This window comes from Microtus oregoni, unplaced genomic scaffold, assembly GCF_018167655.1.
Source record: "Microtus oregoni isolate MIOR12 unplaced genomic scaffold, Mior012 000041F_ref0000270, whole genome shotgun sequence".
NCBI lineage: Eukaryota > Metazoa > Chordata > Mammalia > Rodentia > Cricetidae > Microtus > Microtus oregoni.
The window spans coordinates 17,662,311-17,685,275 of NW_024543208.1; the positions used below are offsets into that span (position 1 = coordinate 17,662,311).

General features: G+C 44.8%; 1 pseudogene; it reads right to left on the minus strand.

Annotated features, from left to right (window-relative positions):
* Window positions 1-22,965, minus strand: part of LOC121433855 — an 82,423-nt pseudogene that overhangs the window by 39,685 nt on the left and 19,773 nt on the right.

Consider the following 22,965-nt stretch of genomic DNA (forward strand, 5'->3'; position numbering starts at 1 on the left):
GCAACAGGTGGCTTAGCTTTTCACCCCAGAGACAGTTCAGCATCCCTTCAATTCTCCTCCTACAAGATCAGGGATTGGGCTGCTAGGAACATGATTCTCTCCTTTCTTGGAAAAGATGAGGTATTGCTTCAGTGATAAACTATGACCCACCTGATAACATTTGGGACTAAATAGTGCAAAACAGACTCCAGTTTTAAAAAAAAGAAAAGAAAAGAAAAGAAAAGAAAGCAAGAAAACACCCTCCACGTGGAGTGAGGTACCAAAACACGGGCTGGCTATGATGGACAGAGCTCCACCCAAGAGAAGCCAGCAGTGAAAGTCGCAAGTACTGGGACTCTTTGAAACATTAGATTAAATAATTTATTTTAGAGCAATCTGTTCCATCTTTAAAGTTAAAAATAACACAAACATTGGCAAGGGCACCAGAAATCACTGCAATCTGAACGAGTGTTGTTTGGCACCGGGACGAAACACACTTGAACAAGCTCCACAAGCAAGCGCCATCAGAGCAGTCCTTTCTGTTTGCTTGCTCTTGTTGTTTCTGCTAGCCTCCCTGCCCCTTGCCCGACTCGATTTCAAAACAAAAACAAAGAGGAACTACCAAGTACAATTTTGAAAAGCTGAATGCCAACATTTATAAAAAGGGGAAGCCTTGTCTCTCATCATAGAAAGACAGACATTCCACAAACCATACTTTAAATGTAAGGACCTAGCACCGGGTTTCTCCCTAACCCTGTAATGAGCCGCTCTATCAAAATATCATTTTCACTTCTCCGCCCCTCCCCCAAATCAGGTATCTCCCATTCCCTCTCCTCCTTTCTCCCAGTTTACCCAGGAGATTTCATGTATTTCCCCTTCCCAGGGAGATCCATGCATGTCCCTCTTAGGGTTTTCCTTCTTACCTAGCTTCTCTGAGGCTGTGGAGTGCAGCCTGGTTATTCTTTGCTTTACATCTAATATCCCTTATGAGTGAATACATACCATGTTTGTCTTTTTGGATCTGGGTTACCTCACTCAGTATTTTTTTTTCTAGTTCCATCCATTTGCCTGCAAATTTCATGATGTCATTGTTTTTTAACCCCTGAGTAGTACTTGATTGTGCAAATGTACCACATTTTCTTTATCCATTCTTTGGTTGAGGGGCATCTAGGTTGTTTCCAGGTTCTGGCTATTATGAATAAATCTGCTATGAACCTAGTTGAGCACATGTCCTTGTGGTATGACTGAGTATCCAGCTAAGACTCCTAGCAATAGTGGAGAGGGTTCCCGAATCAGCCTTCTTCTATAATCAGATTGATGACTATGGTAATTGTCATCATAGAACCTTCATCCAGTAACTGGTAGGAGCAAATGCAGAGATCCACAGCCAAACCCTAGGTCAAGCTCCTGGAGTCCAGTTGAAGAGAGGGAGGAAGGGATCTTATGAGCAAGAAGGTGGCGTCATGATCCTGATGGGGAAACCCACAGAGCCAGCCGACCTGAACTATTGGGAGCTCCCAGACTCTGAACTGACAGCTGGGGAGCTTGCACAGGACGGAACTAGGTCCTCTTAATGTGGGTGACAATTGTGTAGCTTGGTCTGCTTGTGAGTCCCCTGGCAGTGGGACCAGGATTTATCCCTGGTGCATGAACTGGCTTTTTGGAAACCATTCTCTATGGTGGAATACCTCGCTCAGCCTTGATGCAGGGGTGAGGGATTTGGTCCTTCCTCAACTATGCCAGGCTTAGTTGACTCTCCATGGAGGTCTAAACTCACACTAATTGAACACACACATGCACACACGCACACATGCGCACACACACACACACACACACACACACACACACACTCCTATCTACTATCTACTATATATAAGCATAGAGGGTCAAATGTGAAGCCTGGTCTCAGTGGTTTTTAATTTAATACCCATCAAAAGGTATTTGAGGAAATGAGGCTGGCTTCCAGAGACCTAGGAAGCCAGGAAGTGGACCAGACTGCAACTTCCCTTCAGAACCGTGACCATCAGCAATGTCCCTGTTGCTGAGAAGAGACATCTTTCTTCTTGATTCAAAACTTTCAGTACAGGAAAGTTGAAGCACGTTAAGGAGCTGCCCCCCCACCCCGCCCCCACCAGCAAAAGCACTTATGACTTCTTCCTTCAAAACAGTGACGTCAGACACCTCCATCTTCTTGAGGCTGTTTGCTCACGGCTCCGTAAGGCAGCCATGATAACAGTCGCTGTGAAGGCAGTTTACAGAAGATGTTCAGTGCCAAGAAGCACGAAACGATCAAAAGTAACTTCTAAAGTACTTTAAACAACTGCCGAATTCCAGGTCACAGGGCAGTGCCTGCTTCCTTAACCTCTGTCCCCAGTGCGCAGAATCCGGAGTCAAAACCCTCCGACCTGTCTTCGCTCTCTACTGTCTAGCTGAAAAATTAGGAGAAACTTCTGTACATGGTAAAGCTGTTGGGTCTGGATTGGAAAGGGGGAAACAGGGAGGAAAGAAGGAAGAGAGAGAGAGAGAGAGAGAGAGAGAGAGAGAGAGAGACTCCGAAAGCCTTTCTGGGTGACCATTAGCCATTTCACAAAGAATTACCTCAGACGCACATTCCAACGTTGTGTTTTTGTTTTTGTTTCGTTTTGTTTTGTTTTTTGGTGGACTACCCTTGTTCAAAGACTGAACGGCAGGTGGCTGGATGCTCTTAACCCATCTGCCCTTTCTTCTCCCCCAGCTCAGCCGCCTGTGCTCCCACGAGCACAGCCTGCCTGGAAGTGGGCACTTGGAGCAGCCTGAGCCCTGACTCCAGCGGAATTTTTTTTTTTTTTTTTTTTTTTACCTAGCCTCTCTCTCTCTCTTGCAACTCATTCTTGCGATTTTATTACCGGGGGTGAAAGAAGTAGCTGAGAAAACAGAACAAAACAAAACACAGTGTACCAGCTTCACAGCCTATGGAGAGCTCATCTCCATATTCCTGCCTGACCCCTATCTATTTTTACACATCTGCGGAGCTTGAGTTCTCTCCGCTCTGTGTTTTCCACAGAGCTGTGCTATGGCTTGGCTATCTGGAACATTTATTCAAAGCGTTTAGGAGAAACTTTCTACAGCGCAGTTCTCAATATTTTCCAGCAATTATGCAAAGTCTTACTTAATGGGTTCTGGTACCATGGCATCACCAGAGACTTTCTAGCCCTGCACCAAATTCCATTTTACTACCAGTGCAGAATTCTACAGCTTTCACGTGGTACAGAAAAATAGAGGCTCTGGGCACTGTGTCACTGGTGGTCACAAGAACTTTCTCTTAACTGAACTTTAATTGGGCTCCTCCTCCTCTGAACCTTCTGTTCAACCACAGGAGGCTTTAGGTTTCCCTCTTGTCCAATTTGAGCAAGAATACTGCTCTGTGATTTTGGGGAAAACCCACTGCCCGTTCTCTCTTGCTTGTCAGTTGTGGCAAAAACACTGGCCCAATGCAAATTAGGGGAGGAAAATGTATGTCTCATCATACGACTTCTAGATCACTATCTGCCGCTGAGAAGCCATGATAGGAACTAAAGGCGGGAACCAGGAGGCAGGAACTGAAGCAGAGGCTATGGAGGGGAGCTGCTAACTGGCTTGCTCCCCATCGCTTGCTCAGCCTGCTTTCTTATACAACCAAGGCTGGCCCTTCTCACCTCAATCATCCATAACAAAAGTGTCCAAATATTTTCCAAACACTATGTGGGATTTCCTAAGAATTTCTTATTGCTTATTAAAAAGTCATGCATAATTGCCTGCCCCATTTTTTTTTCTCTGATCACCTCACTCGTTGCTATGAAGAACATCTTTTTTTTTTTTTTTTTTTTTTTTTTTTTTTTTGGTTTTTCGAGACAGGGTTTCTCTGTGGTTTTTGAGCCTGTCCTGGAACTAGCTCTTGTATACCAGGCTGGTCTCGAACTCACAGAGATCCGCCTGCCTCTGCCTCTCGAGTGCTGGGATTAAAGGCGTGCGCCACCACAGCCCGGCGAAGAACATCTTTTTACTTCGTCCTGTCTATAGTCACAGCAGGACTAAGGAGCAGCCCAAAGAAGCACACATGAGGCCTGTGAACATATAGCCTAGTCGTCTGGAAGAATCACAGAGGGCTTCTCCGAGGAGCCGGGACTTGAGATATGTGAGGTTTCTTCCGCACTCCACTCAAAGATAGTGGTGCGTAGAAAGGGATGAAGAGGTGAGAGCCTGGTTATTTCTTAGGACAAAATTAAGATGCTTGCTTTATTTTTTTTTTAATCACAGTTTCTGATGAAATAACAATGTGGCTCGCTTGCTTTGGAAAGAGCAGTACTCTCAAGGCTGTGCTGGCCCAGCCCACTGAGCAGATCTAAAGCTGGACTCCTTCAAGATCCTGGCAGTAAACAAATAATGCCGTTTAATGTGGGGGCTATTCTGTGGGGGAGGACTAGAGTAGTCGGTGGTGAAACACGCAGGGATCATCACCTCTGTCTCTGAGGGCTAAAGAGCCTGTGTATCGCCACGTGGCAATGGCTTACCAGCAAAGATTCTAACCAGCGTCTGTCATAGGCAGAGGATCCATGGCGTCTCTCTGAGCGAGAGGAAGGGTGTCGTCATCAAAACCCCTTTCCTTAGGCTATAGGCCTACTACAGAGGATGAAGCACCACACACGCGGACAAGCAGAATCCAAAGGCTTTTTAAAAGCAATTTGCATTGGTAGCTTTAACAGATGTCCTTAAGTAAATACCAGAGGCCACATGGGCTGTGTGTCCCCTGAACGCAGACATGTGGGTTTTTTAGAGCACTGCTGGGCACGTCTCAGACAGAAATGGGAGGGGCCTCACGTGTGCCCCCCTCTTTAGGATGCCTAACATTTGATCCACTGGGTGTGAGTTAGAACTCAATAGAGTTGCCCTCCTTTGTGCTAGCTTTTGCTTTGCTCAGTTTCAGTTACTCAACATCAGCTGCAGCCTAGACACAGGGAATATTCTAGAAATAAGAAATCCGTAAATTTTAAGCCACACACCATTCTAGGGGTTACTCGAACACAAGCACCCCAACACTGAGGAAGTAACTAACACTGAGGAAGTAACAACATGGCTACGAAGTAACTAACAAGAAGGTAGTGTATACAGCAAGGAAACACTGAAGGAAGGGATGTCTCAGGTCACCAGTGGGAGGGAACGTGTGGGTGTGAGAGTTCATCATACGCCCCAGCGCAAACTCAGAATGGCTCCCTAGAGATCCATGGAACCATGAGTATGGCGCAAACTCAGAACGGCTTCCTGGAGACGTGTGGAACCATGAGTACAGCGCAAACTCAGAACGGCTCCCTACAGATCCGTGGATCCTTGAGTACAGCCGTGAGAAAGGGCGAGAGACAGAGCGCAGGAGCCAGCACGAGTGAGCTCAGCAACAGAACTTTTACGACAACAGATTGGGACAGTTGCTCTTTCTTACTAGTTATATTTGTTAGCCTCTTCCTGTGCCTAGTTTATAAACCATATTTTCTTATAGTCTGTATGCAGGAAGTAGCATATTATGCATAAGGTTCAATCCTGTCTGGGATTATGACAGGCCCCCACTGAAGGTCTTTGAGCACAGAGTGGGATAGTTTTCGTGGCTACTTTTAGGTATTCTGTGAAACTGCCACCCTCAAGCCATAGATGAATTCAAGAGAACAAACCAGGCTAGAGTGTGAGGACCGGCTTTGGAGTCCGCAAGACAAGTCATTTCCCTGGGGCATCTCAGGATCAGAGGCTGGAGTGAGACCCTGTTGGTGTGAAGTTTATAAAAAGAGCGAAGGTGGGGTGCAGGAGAGGGGTGAGAGTGGGAAATGGGGCTTGACAGTTGTTTGTTGGGTAGTTTAAAAAGAGCCGCAATGCCGGGCGATGGTGGCGCATGCCTTTAATCCCAGCACTCCAGAGGCAGAGGCAGGCGAATCTCTGTGAGTTCGAGACCAACCTGCTGGTCTACAGAGCTAGTTCCAGGACAGGCTCCAAAGCCACAGAGAAACCCTGCCTCGAAAAACCAAAAAAAAAAAAAAAAAAAAAGAGCCGCAATGACCAGTCCTTGGCCACCTTGAATGTGTCCCGTTAGATGCTTCTTCCTTGTGGCGTCTAGCATAGCTCTCAGACACAGAGACAGTTCTGACATTTGATTTGCAGGTAGGAAAACTGAAGGCTGGTGGTGGCTGAGTGTTGGGGTTGGGGCAACACAGCTAGTGAGGGGGCAGAGTGTTGGGGTAAAGATGAATCTCTCACTCAACATCCATATGTTGGTCAGCACCAAAACCTATGCCCAGCCCTGTATTCCAGGCTTTGGTACAGCAGTTGTCTCAGACACCAAGCTATTCACATGGAGATGCGCAGACCTCCAGAATACCAGACGGACTGTCATCTCCCACAACCAAGTATCCCGCCCCCCACAGAAGCCTTGTAAGTACCTCTTAAGTGTGGGATGCTGGCGGACAAAGGAGACCATGATCTCAGATTTCCTCTCCCTCTGGAAAGAGTCCAGCTGTGCAGAGAAAGGCTCCCAAAGTTCCGAAATCCGGGGTCTCAGGTTAATGCGTTTTAGACACTGGTCATATACATATTCCCTTCAACTGACATGGCGCCAAGAAATATCTTTATATCTCCCGTTCCGAGCCAAGCAGCTTAAGGATATGTGACATCAGTCAGATCTCTACACATTAGAGCCCTCGTAGCACATATCCTTGAGCCCTTGGGAGGCTAAGGATTAAGTGAGACTCTGTTTAGGTTAGTGAACTTTTCAAATAACTTCCTCCCAGCCAAGTCATGTAAAAGAATGAACCACGCATGGCTCCAAGCACTCAACTTACAAATTGAAATTTGCTTTGCACATCTCCCTGCTGGGAAGTAGATCCTGTTTTTCTTAACTTAGGGTGCAGTGTGGTAAAGGCAGTTTCACATCGAACATGCAAGATTAAGTTGAAATAGGAAGCTCACGGTTGGCACTTCTTTAAAAGTGACTACTGATGTGGGTGCCAGATGGGGCCAGGATTAGAGAAAGTCACACATTTTGCAAGTCCAAGATAGCAGGAGATAGCAGGCTTTGATTATAATGTGAAGTGTGAGGACTGCAATAAAAAAAAAAAACCAAAATGTTAAAGGAGATTTTTCACTGGAGACATTCACGCCCGTAGTTTTGAGGTCACCAGACAAAAGGCGGTGGGGGAAGCAGTGTTTTATGATACTGTAGGTCTGGTTGCATCGAGCAATTCCCTGGCAGTGAAAATATTGGATAAAACGATTGTTTTCTTGCACAGGAAGAAAACTGAAAGTTCTGGACTTCTGCTTTGAACTTTGGAAAGTTTGTTTTTATCGAAGCTCAATGGAGTCCTGGAGATGTAGCTCAGTGATAAAGTCCTGGGTTCACACCTCAGCACAGGGATGGGCAGGCTAAAAGAAGTCTGGGGGGATTGTAGGAACTGGAGAGGAGAGGTCAGGGACACCAGGAGAACACAGCCCACAGAATCACTAAGTAGGGTTCATAGAGACTAAGCGGCAAACATGGAGTCTATATGGCTAAGCACTAGGTCATCTACAGATATGTTATGATTGTTAGCATTACCTGTGGGACTCCTGACAGTGGGAGTGAGGATGTCTGACTCTTTTGCCTGTCCTTGGGACCCCTTTCTTCCTACTGGGTCGCCTCACCCAGCTTTGATATGAGGGTTTCTGCCTAATCTTGTTGTATCTTGTTATGCTGTGTTAGGTCGATAGCCCTGGTGGTCTGCTCTTTTCTAAAGAGAAACAGAGTATGGGGGGGGGGGGTAATGTAGAGGTAGAGGGAAGAAGAGAAACTGTAGTAGAGATGTATTGGGTGAGAGGAAAAATAACCATAAATAAATAAACAAGTTTCCAGCCAATAAAATCCACTGCGAAAGTGGCTGAGTGCATTACAAGAGAAAAAGGATTTTTTTTTTTTTGCCAGGTGGTGGTGGCGCACGCCTTTAATCCCAGCACTCAGGAGGCAGAGGCAGGCAGCTCTGTGAGTGAGTTCAAGGCCAGCCTGGGCTACAGAGTGAGTTCCAGGACACGGACACTCTCCAAAGCTACCCAGAGAAACCCTGTCTCAAAACAACAGCAACAACAACAAAAAAAAAAAGGTAAGGGGTCTGGAAGGAGAAATAGTTCTCATTTTGATCACCTCTCCATCCATAGACAGAACTTAGCCAATACTGAAGTCCCACCACTGCCCTCCCCTGTGGCAACAGTTCCAGTTTCCTCTCTCCAACTCTCTTTTCCCCAGGGCCATCAGTTTCTTCAGATTTGTGGAGATGGTGACTTGGGACTCACAGACACCAGACTCCAGTCCCTCTGATACTGTCTGGCTGCAGGAGGTGGGACCCAACCCCCCTTCCATTCCCTTTCTTCCCCAGGACAAGAGACCCCAAGTTCTGGGGAGTTCTCCAGTTGTCTAGCCTAGGGCAGGAGTCAGTAGTAAGGACGGGGGATTTAATTAGTGAAGAACAAGGCAGAGTTAGGTCTTGGATCCAAGCCATGTTCTCCAGTCAAGCTTTTAATTGGTCCACGGGTGATCCCTAAAGAGGATGATCAGATTCCAAATCGTCACCCGAGTAACCCTCAGCGCTAGCCATGGATAAACTAAATCCAGCTCTTTCAGGGGTGTGAACTAACAATGACTTCAATCAAGTACTGTGAGCCAACCAATCAATCAAACCCTCTTCCCTTTTATAGAGAAAAGCAAGTGAAGGAAAAGTCTTGTTTGTTGTCTATTAAACAGCAGAAACGCCGTTTCTCACAGCTACGGAGGCTGAGAAATCCAAGATGCAAGGCAGCATACTCTGGGTTTCCTCACAGAGAGGAAAGGACGGGGAGGGTCTCTCTTCTTCATCAGAGCCCTGATTATGCCTGAAGGCTTTGCCTTCCTCACCTCTTCATCCCCAAAGTCTCTACCTATTAATATCATCCCCTCGGAGGCGAGGACTTTAGGGGACATAAAAATTGTTGTCGCTTAGTGTCTCCATAGTTGTTGGAGCATTCTACCATAACCCTGTGAGACTGATTATTGTTTCCTTTGCTAACTTGCATATAGGTGCAGCCGAAACAGTGCTCAGTCTTGGCTAGCTATTTCTTGGGAAAGACACTGACCAGTTTCTTGTAAACTCTGAGGGTTTTCAGCACTCTAAAGGGAAAAGCAGCCTATCTCCACAGCCCCTTCGTCTCCCGCCCCCTATTTGAGCTAATTTCATTGTTCTTTCATCGGGAAGGCTGCAGCAGGGAACCTGGCCTTGGCAGCTTCAAAGCAAGTCTCTGGATGATCTGGCCTCTGATATTCTTATAAATAAAAGCATACAGGACTTTAATTATGACCCAGATTGTTGTACCTTACATATTTTTAAAGAAAGTTCACTGAAGCATTATTTTATGTGTGTGTGCATGTGTGTGTATACTTACATGCATGCATGCGTGCGTGTGTGCGTTTGTGTGAATAGTTACATGCATGCGTGCGTGCATGTGTGCGTTTGTGTGTATACTTACATGCGTGCATGCGTGCATGTGTGTGTGCATGTGTGTGTGTGTGTGTGTGTGTGTGTGTGTGTGTGTGTGTGAGTGCCATGGTGCACATTTGGCAGTCAGAGGCCAACTTGCTGGAGTCAGTTCTCTCCTTCCACTGCTTGAGTTCCAGGGACTGAACTCAAGTCACGGGCTTGGCAGCAGACAGTCTCAGCCACTGAGCCATCTCATGGGCCAATAGAAAGCCCATTTTGTCAGTGCGATTAATTTCTTTGTTGATGCTAGATTTTGTGAAGCCGATAAAATGCTGGCCTAGCTGGGCTCACAGCCTCGGGCCAGAGACTCCCACAGTACCAGACTAGCCTCTTTCTGTGTAGTCAGGAGTTCACAGCATCCCTGTGGCTACTGTCAGCATCATAGCCTATGACAGCCACTGCTGCGATGTCCCACTCAGTGATCAGCAGTGATCAGATTAGAAACAGATATGCTTGGAGTGGATAGAGGGCCTGCTTAATAATCTGGGTGTGTTGTGTTTCCTGGGTGCTGTGCTGAAAGATAATTTGCCCGAGGGTTGAAAGACAAACCTCAGTGAGCAATTCAGTACTTTGACAGGTGTGAGAAGTGTCTTTTTGTTGAATTGATAATTTCAGTTCAAGGGCTCCATACCACTGAAAGGGGACAGTGTGTGTGTGTGTGTGTGTGTGTGTGTGTGTGTGTGTGTGTGTGTATGTGTGTGTGTGTGTGTGTGTGTGTAAGAGAGAGAGAGAGAGAGAGAGAGAGAGAGAGAGAGGGTGTGGGGGGGATGGGGGGTGGTTTTGATGTTGAAGTTTTCCAAGGCAGCACTAGGAAGTCTGAGAACAGGAATTTGGGACCTGTGACTAGCCCGTGACATCACAAAACTTTTAGAAGCCAATAGACCGAAGTAGAATCCCATCCCTGTTACTCACTAACCCTGGGACCTCACCCAACCCATGGAGCTTCAGTGGTCTTAGGTTTTTCCCTCTGACAGAGCTTTTCTTTTCTTTCTGTTTAAGTTCTGAGGAACCTGGGACCTTGCACAAGCAATGATTCTACTACTGACCTACACCCTCAGCACTGATTGCTTATTTGAGAAATGGATATCATCATGCCTTCTTAGCAAGGTTAAATGATGGTTAGCAGATGCCTGGGGTAACAGAACCTTGGATTGGGAAGTGTACACTGATGTCTATATCCCCGTTAAAGGGCTGCCTTACTGAGCCTGGTGTACTTTTAAATGGTAGCTAGGAGGGGTGATGGGCAGTGTGCTTTTAACATGGTATTCACTTCCCAGTTTCCCTGAAGATAAAGAGGCGTTGCTATCCATGCTTGACTGTGGACAGACCAGGGAAGCTTGAAGGATTGAAAGGAGATGCGGACTAGACTCAGCTACTAACAAAAGGCTCAGCATAGCTGAGAAAGCGACTGCCTAAGACTTGAGAAATTCATGACCTAACACTGCCCTCTACTGGTTGCAAAAAATCTCCACCCCTCTCTTTGGTAACCAGGTGCTAGTTTGCTGAGCCCTGCCAGCCTGGTAGACAGTCTTTTCATTGCCTGTCTTGAACGGTCTTCAAGAGCCATGGCATTGTTAGGTCTGCTCAGGACTATACTATACACGTCGAGAATACTGACCCAGCTCCTGGAGGCCATGTAGGATAGCGTTGGGATTTTACTGATTTTGACTCTGTCATCTTTCTGCGTCCCCATTCCCTCAATCCACCATCACCCCAGGCATCACTGGGCTTCACGCTCTTCCCCAGGACTTTGAATTCTTCGTTGTATTTTATCTTCTCTAAAATGCATTTCTTCTTGCCTTCCCCGTGTTCATCGCTCCTCTTGGGTCACTGGTTTCTCTTCAGCCCCATCAGTACGGTCACTGTATTACCATTCTGCTCTGGCTCCACATGTCTTTCTCCACAAGGCGGAATACTTTTTAAAGCAAATTCTGGATATTATCGTGAGCATGTCTGTGCCTGTCTTCATACTGAAGGAGTCAAACCTGGCTATACTCAACAAGACGGACCACTCTCCTTAACATCATCTGACCCATCCATGTACAGCTTTTCTTATTCTTTTGAAAATGTCAAATTCTCTTTACAGACAGCTATCACCATAGGCTCTTATTATTTTATTTTATTTTTTGCTAATACCCAGGTATTGGGTACATTTTGAGGTTCTGGGGTGAACCAGGAAGCAAGAGAGACCAGCAAGCTGCCAAGAAAACAGTTAACAAGATGTAAACTAGTCAAATTCTGAAAGACAAATTCAGAAAGTATCGTGAAGATAACAGAGCAGAGAAAGTAAGTGTTTCTGCTGAGGTGCACTGCTTCAGATGTCTGAGAAGTTGTCTTAAAAGATGGGGGATCACACTCAAGTGGCAGTGTTGGAACACTCACTCGTGGGGATGCTGCGTAGGAAATCAAGTAAGGCAAAAAAATAAAAGCGTTCTTGGAGAAAAGAAGCCTGGGTGCCTTGAAGGACAAGAAAGGGAGTCAGGCTTTAGGAAAGGAAGCCAGGGAAGTGTGTGAGAAGGTCCAAAGCAGGGCTGACTGTGTGCAGAGCCATCATGGATGTGGTGATGTAGGATGGCCTTCTGTATATGTGTTGCTTTTATTGGTTAATGAATAAAGCTGCTTTAGCCTATGGCAGGGCAGAATATAGCCAGGCTGGAAGGGATAGAGAGAGAGAAGGTAGGCAGAGTCAGGGAGGTGCCATTTAGCTGCCCAAGGAGACAAATGCCCGGGAACAGCCTCTTGGTGGTGCACAGACAGAGAAATGGGTTAATTTAGAATATAAGCATTAGTTAATAAGAAGCCTGAGTTAATAAGCCAAACAGTGTTGTAATCAATATAGTTTCTGTATGACTATTCAGGTCTGGGCGGCCAGGAAACGAACGAGCAGCCTTTGTTTACAATACGGCTTTATTCTGTGTATAATGGGATGTATCTGAGGATTCTCCTTCATGAAAGATGCTACCTGGGAGTTCTTGGGAAGGTAGAGGCTTGGCCAGGACATCGTTTTGTTCCTGGACCCTATTCTCTTAGACACGAGAGAAATTCAACTCTCGGCTCTATCTTAACACTTGCCATCTTTAGGATGACAACTCCGTATTCGTCCATACACAATTATCTGCCTCCCCTGGGGATCCCAGAATGGTTCATTCCTCGCAGCAGTAAAGGCAGAAGCTGCTGCCTGACCGTCCAGTAGCCTGGAAGGTAGGAGGTGGATGGAGAGGGACTAGGGTAAAAACAGGGAGACCCGGTCAGGCATATGACTTGGACCAAGAGTGAACACTGAGAGAATGAGAAGAGGTTGACTTCTGTGTGGATTCTGCCCACCCCTGTTGGGAGCAGTGAGACCCCAGATCCTGAATTTCTTGTAATCCCCTGATCTGAGTGCCTACAGGTGCTCTGAGCACAAGACCTTCAGGAGTTCCTGAGGGCAGGAGAGTGGTTTCTGGTGGGTTTGGCTGGGGCGTGGCTATCTCTATATAATCTGCCCCTGAACACAATAAAGGGGGCATTCTTGGGGAATTCAAGGATGACCCATGTCACTGTCTCTCTGTCTGTGTGTGTTTGTGTATTTTAACCTCCAGCTCCCTTTCCCGAAGCTGGCGAACTGGGGTCTAGCGCACAGAGCACAGACACGGGGGTGCTGTGCGCAGCATAAGACACGCTATTGTTCCTTTTAGGGTCAGGGGACAACTCATGCAAATGACCGTGTAATGGTCACGAACTTAATGGCAGCTATTATTTTCATAAGGGGAGAACTCAGACCTTTCCTGCTCTCTTCCTCCTATTCCTCCATGGAGCCTATGTTAAGTGGTGGAAAAGTTTCATTTGCTCCTGCAGTTCCAGAGGGAAGCACAGGAAGAAACAAAATCCTATTAGACTGCAAGCCTACAAGTTGTCAACAGGTGGTCTAGAAACTAGGCAGTCTCTAAATGAGAAGTCTAACGATGATGAGGAAGCTTGGGGTGTGCTTTCCGCTGGGGACTTTGAGGAGTAGGAGTCTCTCTCACAACAGAGGTGTTCTGCACCCTCACCACTCAACATAGAAGGAAGCTGTGCCGCACAAGAAAAGGGACTGGTGAGGAATACTGAGAACTCAAGAACAATGGCAATGGGTTTTTGATCCTACTGCACGTACTGGCTTTGTAGGAGCCTAGGCAGTTTGGATGCTCACCTTACTAGACCTGGATGGAGGTGGGGGTTCCTTGGACTTCCCACAGGGCAGGGAACCCTGATTGCTCTTTGGGCTGACGAGGGAAGGGGACTTGATTGGGGGAGGGGGAGGGAAATGGGAGGCTGTGGCGAGGAAGAGACAGAAATCTTTAATAAATAAATAAATTTTTTAAAAAAAGAAAAGGGACTGGGATTGGAAGAGCAGGGCAGGCACTGGAGAGGAAGGTCAGTGCTGAAGAATTCTGGCTGTTCTTCCGGAGGACCTGGGCTCAGTTCCTAGCGTCTACATGGTGACTCACCCATAACTTCAGTTCCAGGGCATCTTATGCCCTCTTCTGACTTCCCTAGACACAAGTCACATACATGGTTTGTAGACATACATGTCAGTAACACACTCAGAATTATTTATATAATTTTCCCACTAACCCTCTTGCAGTAAGCATGACTCTTATGTTCCTTTAGAATTGGTGAGCAGAAAGAAGCTCAGAGAAGTGGAGAAGTCTGCTCAAATCTTTTTTTTTTTTTTACTGCTCTTCTAGTACTCAATTTATTGTTTTGGTACAGGTGGTCCATGATCTTGTGCAACACATAAATAGCACTAATTTCGAGGACTTTTCAATTTAAGATGATGGTCTCTGTTTGCAAGTTAAGGAAGCTTGTATGAGGTAGGCAACCAAGCTCATTTGGTCTCTACTTGAAGTGACCAATTATGTAAGGACTTTCTTCTGCATCTCAGGTACCTAATATGTCTCACTTAATATTTATAGCTCTAACCATGGCTAGCTAAGGTTACATGCAGTTTTTAAATTTAAAAGATGCTTGCACACAATCTCAAAGTAATTAAGATAACCTTCCCCAAGTCACCCAAACAGGTCACTGAACAAACACTTCACCATGGGCTGATTGCTTTCTAGATCATGTAGCATTTCTGACATGCCACAATGGACAATATTAAGTATTTTGATGTAGGCATTTTGCTAAGAGCATAGTTCTCCAGAATAACTCTTTAAACCTCCTCAAACGCTAGTAGATAACACTATTAAAAGTGATATTTAAGATACTGTTTAAAAGCAATATTTAAATCCTCTTTAAAATAGAAGGTCCAACGTGAATCAGATGCCACTGAGTCATTGGCTACCATCACCCATTTTAAAGTAACTTTGGCATGTTCTCTCTGTGCCAGTCACTGAGCTGGATGCTGGAGGCAACAGTAAGCAAATGGGAGACCAGACTTTAGCACTGATTTCCTTGTGGTTTCACTGAAGAGTCACTACTAAAGAAGCTCACAACTGTATGCATAACTAATCACATTTACTATGACCCCCTTTTTACGGGATAAGTGCACAATTGCAAGAGGCTGAAAACATTACACTATGAGGACATGGGCACTTCTGTGCTGTAGGAGAACAGCCTTAAAACAACCATGAAAATTACCTTGGGCTTGTTATGATGGTGAAATGATGCCGATTAACACATATGATGCAGTGATTATTTCTAAGTGTTGTTGTTAAATATAAACACTGTTATGATTTCATTTGTGGTTTATTATGGAAATTGTTTTCTCTTATTTTTCCATTTTTGACGTATGTTTATGGCTACAAGACTTTTAAAAGTGAGAGCAAAATATCTCCAAATGTTAAACTATTTCTTAAGAGATTTGACAACCTTCATTGTGCATGTGTGTGAATGTGTGTGTGTGTGTGTGTGTATGTGTGTGTGTGTGTGTGTTGCCTGCAAGCAAATACTGACTCTTTTCTTCTCTGTGTTTGGTTAACTAGCTTTGTGTTTCTGCATTTCTGGTATGCGTGGGCTTCACATTTGAAGGAGGAAAGAGGGACAAGTCAGAGACAAACATCTTCTCTCCTGGTTTCTGAATAACAGGTTTGATTAAAAAGAAAACTGAAAGCTCATTCAACCTTGAATTAATGCTTCCAAGATTAGGACAAATCTATGGGTCTTAGGATTCCAAGGTGCTAGATCATTTCTATACTCAGTAAACAATCAGACTAAAAAATAAAATGAAAATAATTTTATTGATCAATCACAAGTATGCAGTCCTGTTGTCAAAGGATCAGAAAGTTTTATGTTATACTTTAAGTGATGCAAAGTCATGTATTACACAATAAAATATGCTTAAATCTTTGCTCCACAAACCTTACTTAAATATACTTATTTGATTCTCCTGTTAGGGAAATAATATTGGTAATGCATTTTCTTAATAATTTTAAAAATGTACATTAAAAAGAAACTAATAGTTATCCAAAATCCCATAGCACAATGACAAACCATGATTCTATTTTGTACATCTGCTTCTAGCATTTTAATACACACATATAACTCCTACTGCAGACACATGTATGCACACACAGTACATAAAGACATATATTTATTATGATCATAAGAATACTTTATATTTTTACATATACTGGTACTTTCAGATATCTTTTTTTTTCATAATTTTTTTTATTAAGAAAAGAAGAAAAAAAACATAAACAAAAAACAAGTTTCCACCTCCTCCCAGCCTCCCATTTCCCTCCCCCTCCTCCCACCCTTCTCCCCCTCCTCCCACCCTTCTACCCCTCCCCCCACTCCTCTCCCCCTCCCTCTCCAGTCCACAGAGCAGTCCAGGTTCCCTGCCCTGTGGTAAGTCCTAGGTCCTCCCCCCTCCGTCCATATCTAGGAAGGTGAACATCCAAACTGGCTAGGCTTCCACAAAGCCAGTACATTAAGTAGGATCAAAACCCCGTGCCATTGTCCTTGGCGTCTCATCAGCCCTCATTGTTCGCCATGTTCAGAGAGTCCGGTTTTATCCCATGCTTTTTCGGTCACAGTCCAGCTGGCCTTGGTGAGCTCCCAGTAGATCAGCTCCACTGTCTCAGTGGGTGGGTGCACGCCTCGTGGTCCCGACTTCTTTGCTCATGTTCTCCCTCCTTCTGCTCCTCATTGGGACCTTGGGAGCTCAGTCCAGTGCTCCAGTGTGGGTCTCTGTCTCTGTCTCCATCCATCACCAGATGAAGGTTCTATGATGATATGCAAGATATTCGTCAGTATTGCTCTCGGATAGGGTCATTTCAGGTTCCCAATCCTCAGCTGCCCAAGGAACTAACTGGGAACCTCATGTTGGGCACTTGGGAGCCCCTCTAGGGTCAAATCTCTTGCTCACCCTAAAGTGGTTCCCTTAACTAAGAATTGTGGTTCCGTGCTCCCCTATCCACCTTTCCTTTATCCCAATTCTCCTGATTCCCCAAGTCCCCCCTCCTTCCCTTCTACCTTTTCTCTCCCCATCTCCCCTTACCCCCATCCCACCCCACCCCCAAGATCCTAATTTTCTCCCCGGCAATTGGGTCTACTTCCCTTAGCCAAGAGGATAACTATATGTTTTTCCTTGGGTTCACCTTCTTACTTAGCTTCTTTAGGTTCACCTATTGTAGACTCCGTGGCCCTAATTTATGGCTAGAAACCAATTATGAGCGAATACATCCCATGTTCATCTTTTTGGGTCTGGGACACCTCACTCAGGATAGTGTTTTCTATTTCCATCCATTTGCATGCAAAATTCGAGAAGTCATTGTTTTTTACCGCAGCGTAGTACTCTAGTGTGTATATATTCCATACTTTCTTCATCCATTCTTCCATTGAAGGGCATCTAGGTTGTTTCCAGGTTCTGGCTATTACAAATAATACTGCTATGAACATAGTTGAACAAATGCTTTTGTCATATGATAGAGCATCTCTTGGGTATATTCCCAGGAGTGGTATTGCTGGGTCCAGGGGTAAGTTAATCCCGAATTTCCTGAGAAACCGAAACACTGACTTCCACAGTGGTTGCACAAGATGGCATTCCCACCAGCAATGGATGAGGGTACCCGTTCCTCCACAGCCTCTCCAGCAAAGGTTATCCTTGGTGTTTTTGACTTTAGCCATTCTGACAGGTGTAAGATGATATCTCAAAGTTGTTTTGATTTGCATTTCCCTGATTGCTAAGGAAGTTGAGTACGACTTTAAGTGTCTTTTGGCCATTTGAACTTCCTCTGCTGAGAATTCTCTGTTCAGTTCAGTGCCCCATTTTTTAATTGGGTTAATTAGCATTTTAAAGTCTAGTTTCTTGAGTTCTTTATATATTTTGGAGATCAGACCTTTGTCTGTTGTGGGGTTGGTGAAGATCTTCTCCCAATCAGTAGGTTGCCTTTGTGTCTTATTGACTATATCCTTTGCTTTACAGAAGCTTCTCAGTTTAAGTAGGTCCCATTTATTCAATGTTGCCCTTAATGTCTGTGCTTCTGGGGTTATACATAGGAAGCGATCTCCTGTGCCCAGCTCCTGTAGGGTACTTCCCACTTTCTCTTCTATCAGGTTCAGTGTGTTCGGGCTGATATTGAGGTCTTTAATCCATTTGGACTTGAGTTTTGTGCACGGTGATAGATAAGGGTCTATTTTCATTCTTCTACAAGATGACATCCAGTTGTGCCAGCACCATTTGTTGAAGATGCTTTCTTTCTTCCATTGTATACTTTTAGCTCCTTTATCGAAAATGAGGTGTTCATAGGTTTGTGGGATAAAATCCGGGTCTTCTATACGATTCCATTGGTCGACTTCTCTGTTTTTATGCCAGTACCACACTGTTTTCATTACTGTAGCTCTGTAATAGAGTTTGAAGTCAGGGATGGTAATGCCTCCAGAAGATCCTTTATTGTATAGGATTGTTTTGGCTATCCTGGGTTTTTTGTTTTTCCATATAAAGTTGATTATTGTCCTCTCCAGATCTGTGAAGAATTTTGATGGGATCTTGATGGGGATTGCATTGAATCTATAAATAGCCTTTGGTAGAATTGCCATTTTTACTATGTTGATCCTCCCAATCCAAGAGCAAGGGAGGTCCATCCATTTTTTGGTATCCTCTTCAATTTCTTTATTCAATGCCTTAAAGTTCTTGTCAAATAGATCTTTCACTTCCTTGGTTAGATGTACCCCAAGATATTTTATGCTGTTTTTGGCTATTGTGAATGGTGAAGCTTCTCTGATTTCCCTCTCTGCTTCCATATCCTTTGTGTATAAGAGGGCGACTGATTTTTTGGAGTTGATCTTGTATCCTGCCACATTACTAAAGCTGTTTATCAGCTGTAGGAGTTCTTTGGTAGAGTTTTTGGGGTCGCTTATGTACACTATCATATCATCTGCAAATAACGAAAGTTTAACTTCTTCCTTTCCAATTCGAATCCCCTTGATTCCATTATGTTGTCTTATTGCTATTGCTAGAACTTCAAGCACTATATTGAAGAGGTATGGGGAGAGTGGACAGCCTTGTCGTGTTCCTGAGTTAAGTGGGATGGCTTTGAGTTTCTCTCCGTTTAATTTGATGTTAGCTGTCGGCTTGCTGTATATAGCTTTTATTATATTTAGGTATGACCCTTGTATCCCTAATCTCTCCAAGACTTTTAACATAAATGGATGTTGAATTTTGTCAAATGCTTTTTCAGCATCTAATGAAATGATCATATGGTTTTTTTCTTTCAGTTTATTTATATGCTGGATTACATTGATAGATTTTCGTATGTTGAACCAGCCCTGCATCTCAGGAATGAAGCCTACTTGATCATAATGGATAATTTTTCGGATGTGTTCTTGGATTCGATTTGCCAGTATTTTGTTGAGGATTTTTGCGTCGATATTCATGAGTGAGATTGGCCTGTAGTTCTCTTTCCTGGTTGAGTCTTTGAGTGGTTTTGGTATCAGAGTAATTGTGTCTTCATAAAAGGAGTTTGGTAATGACCCTTCTGTTTCTATCTTGTGGAATACATTAAGGAGTATAGGTATTAGATCTTCTTGGAAGATCTGGTAGAATTCCGCATTGAAACCATCTGGTCCTGGGCTTTTTTTGGTAGGGAGGTTTTTGATAACCTCTTCTAATTCTTCGCGACTAACAGGTCTATTTAGATTGTTCACCCGGTCCTGATTTAACTTTGGTATATGATATTTATCTAAAAAAGTATCCATTTCCTTTACATTTTCCAATTTTGTGGCATATAGGCTTTTGTAGTAAGATCTAATGATTCTCTGAATTTCCTCTGTGTCTGTGGTTATGTCCCCCTTTTCATTTCTGATCTTATTAATTTGCAAATTCTCTCTCTGCCGTTTGATTAGCTTGGATAGTGGTTTGTCAATCTTGTTGATTTTCTCCCGTGGTCCCCTTTGTAGTGTCATGGCCTCTACACCCCCCACATACATAAAAATTAAATAATACATAAAAATTAAAATGTAAGATCCACATATGAGAGAAAGCACACAGCGTTTATCTTTCTGAGTCTGGATACTTCCCTAATATGATGTTTCTAGTTACACATATGTTCCTGCACACATACATATGTGTTCTGGGCGCCATTTAATTCTACCTGTCACATTGATGCAGAATCACCCCGGAAAAGACTGACCCACTGAGGGATTCTCTAGGTCAGGTTGCCCTGAGGGCATGGCGGTGAGAGAGGTCTTGATGCACGGTGGGGGCTGACCCATTGTGGGCGGTACCATCTTCTGCATTCAGGACCTGAACTCTACAAAAAGTAGAGAACATGAGCTAGTCACACACATGCATGCATCTGCTTCTGTCCTGCCTTCGGATGTACTGTGATTGGCTGCTTTCAGGTCCCAGACCTTTTTTGACATGATAAACTACAGCTTGGAGTTTCCCTAAGTCACTTTTTGTTGGGGTACTTTGTAACGAATGGCATTGGAAACGAAAGCATGACATATATGGTTCTTGCATTTACACCTCCTATTCGTAGGAAACCAGATGCTCAGACTGACAGTACATGATTGTGTAGGAGACACTGACAACATAGAAGTGTGTGTATTTTACATTGCCAGCCATTGAGGGTGTGATGGGACATGCCTAGAAATCCCAGCACTTAGGAGGCAGGGACAGGAAGACTGTGACTTTGAGGCTACTCTGGGTACCACAGAGAGACCCTGTCTCCTACTGCCATCCTTAGCTGCCAGCTGTTGCAGAATTAATGGAGCAGACTAAACTGGAATACCACGAGTATAGATACTTTCCACCATCGGCAGACATGGTAGGAATGTTGATGTAGAAAGTGCCGGATGCAGTCCCAGCAGGCATAGAGGCAGGGCTCATGAAGTCCCTCCTGTATCTGAGGAAATACTGGTGATTGATGGGTGCTGGAGGAGGAACCAGAACCATCGATTTTCTTCAGGGATTTGGTCGATGAGAAGCTAACGATGCTCCAGTAGATGGTCTCACATCTGTAGACACCCAGGCAGCACTAAAGGGACTCAGAGGATGGGGTGGGGACGTATAGAATTGCTGGGTCACAGGTAGAGTTTTTCATTGTTAGTCTCCCATGATACCTTCCTAATACGATTTTGTTTTTTTACCACTCTACTTAGACTCTTCCCATGGTATTCTTCTTACTCAATAAGACTCAAAGTCTGCTGTGACCTGCTGTGACCTCTCCTCAGGTCAAGGCCTTTGAGAAACAGACACCAGGACACAGAGCCCTACAAGAATCCTAGAGGACAGATAAAGGGAGAAGCGAGAGTGGACAAGAACAGCCTCTCATGAGGCAAGGTGTAAAATCTGTGAAGAAGAGACAAAGAAGGGAGGATGGTGGGTAAAAGGACCCTTGCAACTCTAAGGGAATGTCAGCCAGGGTATCCTGAAGGTGATCACCTTTCAGAGGAACCGGTCAGAACTAGATACCTGCTTTGCTCAGTGGCTGGTCATGTTCAGTCTGGTGGACATGAGTCTTCAGGATTAGTGTGACAGATCTGGGGACATCAGCAATGACTGGTGATTAAGTCTTCCTCCCACAGCAGGAGTTCTGGGCAGCATGTTGTCATAGCCACCGTACTTGCTACCCCTCAGATCTCACCTCCCAGTCTTCCCAGCATTCCTTTTTGCTGTAGCTTCTAGGCTCTTGGCTGTCCTTCACTGTCCCAGGGGTGTGCCTGTCTCATATCAGTTGCTTTTCCTGTTCCCTCTTTGTGATGCTTTGACTCCAGATAGCTGCGTGGTCAGCTCTCTTCCTTCCCTCAAATCTGAGTTCACAAATTCATCTCATCAAGGCGTCTCCACAGCACCCGTGGCAAAGGCTATCTCTGATCATTCCTGCTATCAAGGCCCACTTTTCCCACAGATTTGATTACCACTTGATATTACAATTCCTGACTTGAACATTTGATAAGATTAGAAGTTCCTTGAAACTAGACACTTAGTCCTGCTTGCTAGATGCACATACACAGGGCCTAGAAGAATAGATCTCTTGATCTGTAAAAAGTAATAGATACTTTTTGAATAAAGGAATGGTGACCACCCATTATGTAGGTATAGAAACCACTTTGAAGATATTGGCGAATGAATGAATGAGTGAATGAATGAATGAATGAATGAATGAACTGGCTAGGACATGTCCAGAAACTGTAATTCAAACTGAGCAAGACTTTGCATCCCCCTGCTCCCATGGAGCCTTGCACTCTTAAATAAAAATCGGTTATTGGCTGCTAGAATCAGTCATTTATAAGAGCAGGAGTTTCTCATTACAGATCATTTATTCTGCCTTTAAAGGAGCCCAGACTCACAGAACATCATCTCAGGAAAGAATGTAAAAAGGAGCAAATCCACTGGTCTTTCACATATAGTTATCCGCTTGGCTAAGGGAAGTAGACAAAATTGCCGGGGAGAAAATTGGGATCTTGGGGGTGGGATGGGATGTGGGTGAGGGGAGATGGGGAGAGAAAAGTTAGAAGGGAAGGAGGGGGGGCCTTGGGGAAACAGGAGGATTGGGATAAAGGAAGGTTGGACAGGGGAGCACGGAACCACAATTCTTAGTTAAGGGAGCCACTTCAGGGTTGGCAATAGACCTGACCCTAGAGGGGCTCCTAGATGCCCAAGCCGAGGTCCCCAGTTAGTTCCTGGGGCAGCTGAGGATAGGGAACCTGAAATGACCCTATCCTAGAGCAATAATGACGAATATCTTGCATATCATCATAGAACCTTCATCTGGTGATGGATGGAGATAGAGACAGAGACCCACACTGGAGCACTGGACTGAGCTCCCAAGGTCCCAATGAGGAGCAGAAGGAGGGAGAACATGAGCAAAGAAGTCGGGACCACGAGGGGTGCACCCACCCACTGAGACAGTGGAGCTGATCTATTGGGAGCTCACCAAGGCCAGCTGGACTGTGACTGAAAAAGCATGGGATAAAACTTTTATTCCTGTATTTATGTTTCAATTCTGGAAGCCAGGTCTGGGTTGACGCTGCATCTTAA